Source organism: Orycteropus afer, unplaced genomic scaffold, assembly GCF_000298275.1.
Source record: "Orycteropus afer afer isolate SDZICR_OR568_19922 unplaced genomic scaffold, OryAfe1.0 scaffold00444, whole genome shotgun sequence".
Taxonomy (NCBI): Eukaryota; Metazoa; Chordata; class Mammalia; order Tubulidentata; family Orycteropodidae; genus Orycteropus; species Orycteropus afer.
Genome location: NW_006922031.1, coordinates 117,342 through 127,309, shown reverse-complemented (window position 1 = coordinate 127,309; position 9,968 = coordinate 117,342). Strand labels below are relative to the sequence as shown.

Genomic DNA, 9,968 nt, shown 5'->3' with positions numbered 1-9,968 from the left:
TTCCCAAAGATATAATAATACCACTTAATTGGAAGGTGAAATTGTCACCAAGCTAATTTGGGCTCCCCATGTCAAATCAAAGGAACTCTGGTGGTACAGTGGTTAAAGCACTTGGCTCCTAACCAAAGGATCAGTGGTTAAAACCCACCAACTTCTCTGTATGATAAATTTGTGGCAGTCTGCATTTGTAAAGATTCACAGCCTTGGAAACTCTATGGGGCAGTTCTACTCTTTCCTATGGAGTCACTATGAATTGGAATAGATTTGATAGCAGTGAATTTCTTATTTTAGATGCCAAATCAACAGGCAAAGATGAGAGTTACTATTTTCTGTGGAGTGACTGAACTAATGGGAATTTGTTTGCTACTACACAGTGCAGACAAGGAAGAATGTATCTAAAATTCAGGAAATTCCTTAGTGCATTTCTTAGTATTAGTGTGTCTTGTGATTAAGGTCAGTAGCAAACTATAACAACCCAATTCAGGTAGGACTGCAGATGCCCCAAATCTTTCAGGAATAAATATTTGTATCTCCCACCAGGCAAAGAAACATGAAAGGTGAGGTGCTTGCTGAGAGCAAAGGAAATGTTGAACAGGTAGTGGAAGAAGGTAGTTGCAAATATGACCATGTGACCAGCTGCGTGAAGGAAGACTCTTAATAAAGTATTTCTTCCTTACTTTGCTATGTTTGTATATCTGCTTGCCATTTTTTTGTTGTTTCCTTTGCTCTCTTGTTCCTTTATCATCTCCTATGAGATATATTAAAAATGGTGAACTTACATCTCAGTATTTAAGTTATATGATAACAAATGGTAAAAGTAAATGTCACACAAATATTTTACCGTCTCTTCTGGAGGAAAAGTCTAGCATGTTTTTGGGTTCTTCATTGGATATTTCTATCTTTCTAAGCAAAAGTATGGCTTACTTACTGTCTTTATTTGGAGATTTAGTTTAGGAGGATCTGAATAGGTGTCAAATTGAAAAGGGGTAGACTGTGCTGGTAGTTTCATGTGTCGATTTGGCTAGGCTACAGTAGCTAGTTATTCAATGAATTGCTAATCTAGAAGTTTTTGTAAAAGTATCTTGTAGATGTCATTAAAAATCTATAATTAGTTGACATTTAAGGGAAATTATTCTAAATCCTCTGTGTGACTGTCAATCAGTTAAAAGGCCTTAAAAGAAGAGCTAATGCTTTCATGAAGAAGATAAACAGTGGCATCAGCCTATGCCTAAAAGTTTCAGCCTGACAATCTGCCTACTGATTTTGCCCCCTCCCCAGATAACACCCACAATCACTTAAGCAAATTCTTTTCTAAGCATCTTGTAATATATATCCCCAACTGGTTATGTTTCTCTTGTTTAACGCTGACTGATACACTATTTGCTCTAAATGTAGAACAGTGCACTAAAATCTCATCTCTATCATATCACAAGTTTAGTTAAAGTTGTCTACTAGTCCCCACTCTGTGCACTTTTATCCTCAGACAAAAGTTGAGGTATATCCACTTTCTATATTTGCTTTGAGGAAAATGAGAGCATGATAATCTTGAACATGTATCAGAGATGTGTCATTGCAGCATCCATAAGAAAATAAACCAAGAAATGCAAGTATTGCTGAATCTAATCTTGGTATTCCTATGTGCTTCACAGAAAACACACTAAGTTTTTACCATTAAAAATAAATTAATTATTGTCAAATCATGAAAGCTGCAGGGAAAGGGTGTTTTGCTTTGTTATGTTTCTAATTGCATAACCTTCTAAATGAAATGAATGGGCCAAATGTAAATTCATACAAATTTGTACCACCTGAGTTTTCATTATGAATTAATAAGGTTTGTTATCATGAGACATGGAATTTTTATTTCACAAACTTGAAATAGAAAAATAATCGTATATACACTAGACAAATCATTCATAGCTACAAAATTGCAAACCATGACCAATTTAATGGGAATGGACTTCATTAGGAGTATATTACAATGTGTATCCATCATATATTAAATTACCACAGCAACATTGCCTAGTTAACTTAATAAGATGATGTTAATATATGACACAATATATTTAGATGTCAAAAAGAATCTAGAGAAGAAAAATCTATTTTCATAAAATACCCACCTTATTTATTATGAATCATATTTCAGTATAAGCAAAAAAAAAATTAGTGAAGGAATTTGTAATGCTGAAGGAATGTGACATTTACAACAAAATGAAGCTTTGCTTGGCTAGAGAGAGTATATTGAATGTTTTGGTTTAACAATCACAGTGTCAAAGGACTGAATATTTTTTCTTCCCAAAAACACCTGCTGATAGCAAGATGTCAGCAGTGCACATTAACACAACATATATGAGAGAGCTTGTTGCAGTTTCAAACTAAACATGAGTAATAGAATCTATTGTTTTTATACTTCTCAAATTCTTACAATTTCTAAAGTCATCCATATCATGATTCACCACAATGGGGACCTCCAATCTACATGTGTATTCTATTGGATTCTTTTCATCTTCCAGACTAGGCCTATGATTAACTCTTGTCTCTCTCTGAAATTCAGCATTACTTGCTTTTTTCAATTGTGATAGACTTATCCAAGGCTTAAGACCCAACAAACCTGCCTGGGTTAGTAAAGAAACAAGAACACTGATCTCCAATTAACACATTAATCTACTATTCTGAACACAGCACCACCACAACTCAAAATTGACTCCATAGCTGCTAACAACATCAGTCATTCATGAAATAGCAAGCAAAAATTTGTACTGAGTAATAAGTCTTTACCTCTGATGGAATATATATATATATATAATATGGCAGGAGCTCTAGTAGCATAGTGGCTAAGGCACTTGACTGCTAACCAGAAGGCCAGCCACTCCTCAGAAGGAAGATGGGGCAATCTACTTCTGTACTGATACAACCTCAGAAACCCAAGGAGGGGTCACTATGAGTAGGGTCTGACTCGATGGCACATAACAACAAAACAATAAATATATTATATATATATATAAAGAAAAATGCCATCAGGTCAATTCTGATTCTCAGTCACTCTATAAGACAGAATAAGAGATGGACAATTCCTGATGGAATAGGAAAGGACAAGCAAAGTGTTTATGAAACAAGCCCATTCCTACAAAAAATATCTATAGTAAAAGAATTTTCTTTGGAGCATCTCAGAGCTCTTTTCAAAACTTTACTAACATTTTTGATATTTCTTGATTTCACTAGAGAATTCCAGTGTTTTATCAGCCCAAGGCTATGTGTCTAAATCATTCTTTTCTCCCAAACTATCACATATATAAATAACTTGGTAGTGTTTTCAACATAATCTACTACCATAGAGAAAAGCAAATTGATACGTTACAAAACACCTAAGTTTATATCTGATAACAGTTTAATGCATTAGTTCCATCATATAAATAAGATAATACTATAAGATAATATTATATTAATTTATAAGACATAAATATAATGGATGAATCTTAGGCAGAAGGATAATTAGATCCAAATAATACTTTTGTACATAAGGACTTGCATCATGCTAGACATTAGTGTATGCTTTATAATCTTGAAAAAGAAGGTATTTTCTACCCTTTTCTCCAAATCCTTCAACTATTTTTGATTATTGTATTCACAACAAAAGGCAGACAAAGACACAACTATGAAAGAAAACTACAGAACAATATTTTTCATCAATTTCAATACAAAAATTTTTAATAAAATATTAGCAAACTGAACCCAGAAACACAGAAAAATAAAAATAGACCATAACAGAGTGAGATTTATTCCAGATATACAAGGCTGGCTCAACATTTGAAAATAATAAATGTAATTTATCATATCAACAGGCTAAAGAAGAAAAATTATAGGATCATATCAATAGATATAAAAAAAGTATTTGACAAAAGCCAATACCCATTAATGACAAAAACTCTCAGCAAATAGACAGGAACTTCCTCAACTTAATAAAGGACAGCTACAAAAAATCCCAACATCTAACATACTAGTGGTTAAAACTAAATATTCTTCCAACAGATGAGAAAAAGCACAATGATGTTCCCTCTCACTGTTCCTATTCACCCGTATTGGGAGTTACAGCTAATATAATTAGACAAGAAAAGGAAATGCATAGTAGATAGATTGGGGAGGAAGAAATAAAACTCTTGATTTGCAGGTAATATGACTGTCTACGTACAAAATTCCAAAGAATCAACAAAAAATTACTAGAACTTATAGCAATTATAGCAAGTTGCAGGTTGCAAGGTTAATATACATAAATCAATTGCTTTCCTATGTACTAGCAATGAACATTTGGAATTTTAAATTAAAAACACAATACTGGCCTCCTGAGGTCCATTCTGTCCCTACAGCTGGAGCCCCAGTAATAACAGGCTGAGGAAGCAGCCACAGCTGCTGATTGCTAAAGGCAGCTAAACCCTAGTATGATGTCCCTCAAGACCTCCTCGAAGCCACAGCCATAGGTTTGAACTTGAGGATTGGGGGGCCCAGTGAGCTGCAATGGGATATCTGTGAAGACGAGGACCAGATGCTGCTTCCTCTAATTCTTTCAGCCCAAAGCACCTCACCTACGATGATCCCCAACACAGGAAAGCAACATGGTTGGAAGGAACTGAACATCAGCTGAAGCACAAGAGCAGTTACCCTGCAGGCAAACCTCACTCTTGGCATTCAGCCAAATTTGGAGGGATTCAATCCCATGCCATCATGATGCAAATATCCAAGGGTACAATTGGCATTCTTTGGCACCACAGCTACCATTGCAGCTCCTCTACAACTGACCTCTCCAACTATGACCATGCTTATCTGAGGCAAGGACTGACCAGTGCCACTCACAGGGGAGCATGGAGACCCTGAAGCCCAGTGCAGGGTCTGATATCTTCTTTCTGATATCACCCTGATATCTTCTTTCTTCTACCAAGACCACCAGCAGCACTAACCAGCTCAGCCACCTCCATAACAAGAGAGATTCAGCTAAAGCTCCTTCTCTACCAATTCTAAAATCTTAGACTATCCACCTTCTGGCATCTGGTCAGGAATGTACATCCTCCATGAGTATGACTTCTCTTTGAGGTGGCTTCCTGGAAGGGAGGCAGACATTCACTATGTCAAGATAGTCTGTGATGTCCTGAGGGGAAGCTCAGAAGTATATGAGGTAAATATTTGTATGGGTAGGGAGGACCAAGCATTAGCAGAAGGTCAAAGCTATGAAAAATGGCATAATGTTCCTAGAGGCAAGGGAGTCCCACCCTTATCATGAAAGCAGCAACGCTCTGGTTCCTGCCACTGACAACTTGCCTTCTACGGTAAGCTTACCATTGCCCTCAGATCAGAGTGTAGTTATACAGCCACCCAGCACTTCCAGCAGCCTAACTTTGATAAGAAATGATTCTCCTGACCTCAGGAAAACTCATCAGGCTCTCTGAAGTCTCTATTCATAGAGGAGAAGCTGCATACTGCATTAGAGAAGAGTCCAGAGAACAATGCCCCAGTGAAGTCCAAGCATAATTATACCCAGAAGATGCAACCAGACCAGCCTCTGTTCACAACTAGCATCTATCCTGTAACTTCCCTGGAGCCACATTGTGCACAGTGAACATCTAGCCTTCTACGCACTGTCCAATGAGCATGCATATACAGCTCTTCAGGGAATTTGTGATATGATGACTACTTTTGATAAGAACAGGAAACAAAATGGGTCTAACAGGTCTGAGTTTGCCTTCTACCAGCCCCAAGAACATGACTCACTGTTTTTTTGTGGAAAGGAAACCAGAAACTACAGCTAAGTTTTTCCCCTACAAAGTCTATTTCCCATTAGTTCCTGAAAACAAGGAGGATACCTCCTTGAGACAACAGCTTACATCTCAATAAGAGAGAGAACACCAAAAGCAACAAACCATATTTGAATCTACATAGCATCAAACACCCTCAGGCTCAGGTCTGGCAAGTAGATAAAGACAAGAGATCTTTCAGGCCCTCAGAACCCTGGGAGAATGATTTCCAAGAAGATCACAATGCCAAACTGCAGAAGAAGCAGGAGGAAGCCTATCAGTCACCTTTGACAAGGAAGAATCAGCCTTCTAAATTCTCCAGAACACCCCAAGCAGGAAAAGCAGTGAGGAGCTCGAAGGAGGATCTCATGGGGGCTCCCTGGGATGGCAGGCCTGTCATATATTCAACACCAAGATTGAGGACCCGGGAAGGAAAGTTGTTCTTGAACACAGCAGGCATCTGGACAGGCTAGTTTCCATTCTAGAACCAGAGGGGAGAACCAGTGTTTCAGCCTCTTTCTACAGTTCAGACCTACAGTGTGAAGAGCTCTTCTCTCCAGCTCACCAGGAGACCATCCATGTGAGCAGGAGGAGGATCAGTTCAGGAAGTGTCTCAACTTTGCAAGGCTTTCAGTACCAGAAGTTCCTGGCTCGGTGCTAGAGAAATCAAGCAGTGAGAGCAAGAGAATCAGAGACCCCAAAGGGTGAGCTTCTCTACCCATAGCCAGACCTATAGGCTCAATGGATAACCTCAACTTCTAAAACTTCTGGAGATGAACTCAAGGAGGTGAGAGCCAGTACCTGTTTTCTAAATACACTGAACCTCTAAGCAAATAGGAAAAGCACTTAAAAAAAAAAAAAAAAATGCTGAAAGGCATTTCCTGGCAGCCAAGCAGTCAGTACCTGAAGAGGGGAACAGATGGCTGCTGTGTTCCCTAACAGGCAGAGCACCTTTCAGCCCTTTAGCAAGGTCCAGAAAGCATTAGCATAGTGGGATGACAGGCCTGGCACATCTGAGTAGCCCCTGCTGGATGGCCCTTTCATCTGTGCCTATCAGAACAGTATCAAGGACTCATAGACCTGTGTCGTAACGCCACCTCCTTTCAGAAAAGGGACCTCTAACTGCTGGCACCCATGGCATTGGGGTTCTGTCAGTCCCTACCTGCCTGGGCCCACACAAGTCTTCAGAGCCCCTAAGCACTAGCGGTGGACACACTCTCCCCTCACATGCACACGTGACCACCCCCCACACACACCCCGGCTCAGGGCAATAGGGCTCAGCAGCCCCCTCTGCCACCCAGAGAGGGGTGTGGTGGTGCCTGACTCCTGAGCAAAAGAAACATTCTTACTAGGAGCCAGAGAAGATGAACATAGCGGGAGTCTCAGAGCAGGCATAGCGGACACCCTTGTGAACGCAGAGGAAGGGGCTGCGTTTTCCGGAGAGTACGGAGCGGAATCGACACAGGACCTTCAAGTACAAAGGAAAGTCCTGCTCTATGCTCAGCCTGTCAGACAAGAGGACTGGAGCTGAAGCAGTTGCAGAAGAGTGCCCTGGCCAAATGCATGCAACGCAAGAACAGCCCTGGCCGTCTGTAGCATTTCCCAGGCTGCGACTTTTCAGGAATCAGGCTGCTGTGGAATGTGCCCAGAATGCCTAGCTCCAGTCAGGCTCCAACGTGCACTCACGCCCTGGTCTCCCCTCCACATGAGCTCTCTGTATGAGGCAATCCTGCAGCTCAGCGGGGTGGTGGGCATCCTGGTGAATGTAGGTGGAGGGGTTGGTTCAGGCAGAGGTCCTGTGGTCTCACTGTGGTCTCCCCTAGGACTGCAGCAACTCTTTCCCAAGTAGCCTCCTCTTAAGGAACAGTGGCCTCAGAGGAGCTGGCAGGGACAATCAGATGGGTGGAGCAAAATAGTGGATTCAGGGACACAGAGAATGGAAGTGTTCTCCTGGGGTCCACAGTGGAAGGGCTAAAATGTCCAAGTCCATCAAGGAACTGATAGAACACTTGGACATCCTGGTTATCCCTGCCCACATGAGTTCCAGGTTATCTTCCATGGCAAACAACAAGAGCTAGGATGTGCTTTTGGAACTTTGGTGTTCTTATGAAGTTAACCACCACCAATGCCCCACCAAGCAACTATCCTGATTCAGCCCCTCAAAGTCCAATAGGCCCTGAATCCAATAGCCCAAAGAATGGAGAGGGAAACACAAAGAAGATCTCACTGCCTCCTAGGCCTCTTCCCCATCAAATGAATGGGTCTATGTCTACAGCCTTCCTGAGCAACCATTGGTATCTGAATTTGCAAATCTGAAGCACTATTAAAAAACAGAAGCTTCCCAACTTCAAGTAGCACTTCTGACACAGACACACCAAGCACTCCAGGGAAGATCTACCTTTGAATATTAGATTCAGTTCTGCAGTCCTCCCCACCACCTTGGTAGAATTATGATGATGAAATGTTTGTGAAGAACTTGCAATCTAGCACCACTTCCAGCCTCATATTGAAAGCTTTCCTCTCACCCCCACCTCCTCCATAGAAAATCAGTGAATAGCTTGGATGACTTTCCTCCACTCTTGCCCCAAGATACACGTGAGGCACAGCTGAACAGCAAGGTTTATAAAGCTCCTCCATAACAGTTTAACAAATTTTCAAAGGTGTTAACTGCTATGGGAAAGGCCAGGATGTGATGCAAATCCATCTAGCAGATAGTCAGATACTGGTTTCTAGACCTCAAACTTCTATCACAGCTTTAGAGGCAAAGAAAGCCAACCCATCCTCCATCATGAGTGCCTAGCCCCAAGCTAATGGGTCTCTTGGCAAGCAGCCAAACCAAAGGTGGCTACTTCTTACCCAGACCCAAAGCCTCATCTACAAACCAGTCAGTGAAATTCAGGCTTAAGAAAAGAAAGTCAGTGCTGTTTCTCAGGAGACCTCAGAAGATATCAGAACAGAGATTCTTGCCAAGGAAATTGTCTACTTTGGCAAATCTCTGAGAGGTATTTTAGCTCCAGACCCTATAATGGAGACAACTATGGACCTAAGAGAAAGTTTGTTTCCCCTAGATACTAACTTGCTGAAGGAAGAGAGCATAAAGATGAAAGCCATGCAAAGAGCTGTCAACTGCCCTGGATGCAAATGCAAAAGGAATGAAGGGAAGGAAACAGTGAGCCAGTCAACTCTCCTGCTTACTATAGTGTGTCAGCTTCCAAGGATGAACTGAACAAAATAAAAGATACATCAGAAGTGACTGAGGAAGAGGAGCAGGCAGATGTCAACAAAAAGAAAGATGAGCTCATTGAAAGCCTCACCCACAAGCCTGAGACCCTTCAGGAAGCAAAAGGAAGTCTGCTGGTTGACATTAAGCTCCATAACAACTTGGGTGAAGAGATGGAAACTTTTATCAGTGAGCTTTGAAAGCCCAATGAGTTTGACAGGTACAAGATATTCACAGGGGACTTGGACAAGGTGGTGTATTTGCTACTCTCCCTCTTAGTGTGCCTGGCCTATCCTTAGAAACCTTGGGGAAAATGCCAGTAATGAAGAAAGGAACTTTCTCAATGAGAAGAGGAAGGTCCTAGCTGGGCAGCACAAAGATGTCCAAGAGTTCAAGGAGAGCCTTGATGGAAGTAAATGAGTGGTATTGGACATCTTGCCCAATTATCTTTTGGAGGAACAACTGTAGAATTATAAGTATTTTGTACAAATAAAGTCAACACTCCTCATTTAGCGGTGAAAGCTGAATGACAATGTCAAACTGAGCCAGGAGCAGGTCACGTGTCTACTAGAGAGTCTTCCCTCACCTTTCATTCCAAAGCCAGTGCCTTGGCTTTCCCCTGAATCATGCAAGCAAAATGGTTCCTGTTCAGGGATGTATTTTCATTAATAGTTTCCAAGATCAACCTCTCTATTTTAACCTTTTCTAAAATATCCAACCAAAAGCCCACCTTTTCTTTTGCAAGGAAAGCAGCTGCTGGCCCAGTGTGAGCTTTTCTCTTCACTATCTCCATGACTATTTAATTGTACTTGAAAGAGGTGACAGTCTACTTCCATAAAGATTGCAACCTTGGAAACCCTATGGAGCAGATCTATGTCCTATAGGGCTGCTACTGGTGAAAATTGACTCAATAGCAATAGGTTTTTTATGCACTCCTGAAGAGGCAGTTTCTCCTAGTGACTTTTAAC

At 41.0% G+C, this 9,968-nt stretch overlaps 1 pseudogene; it reads left to right on the top strand.

Moving 5' to 3' along the window:
• The window catches only part of LOC103208500, a 25,242-nt pseudogene extending 15,573 nt beyond the window's left edge, over positions 1 to 9,669 (top strand).
• The last annotated feature ends 299 nt before the right edge of the window (positions 9,670 to 9,968 follow it).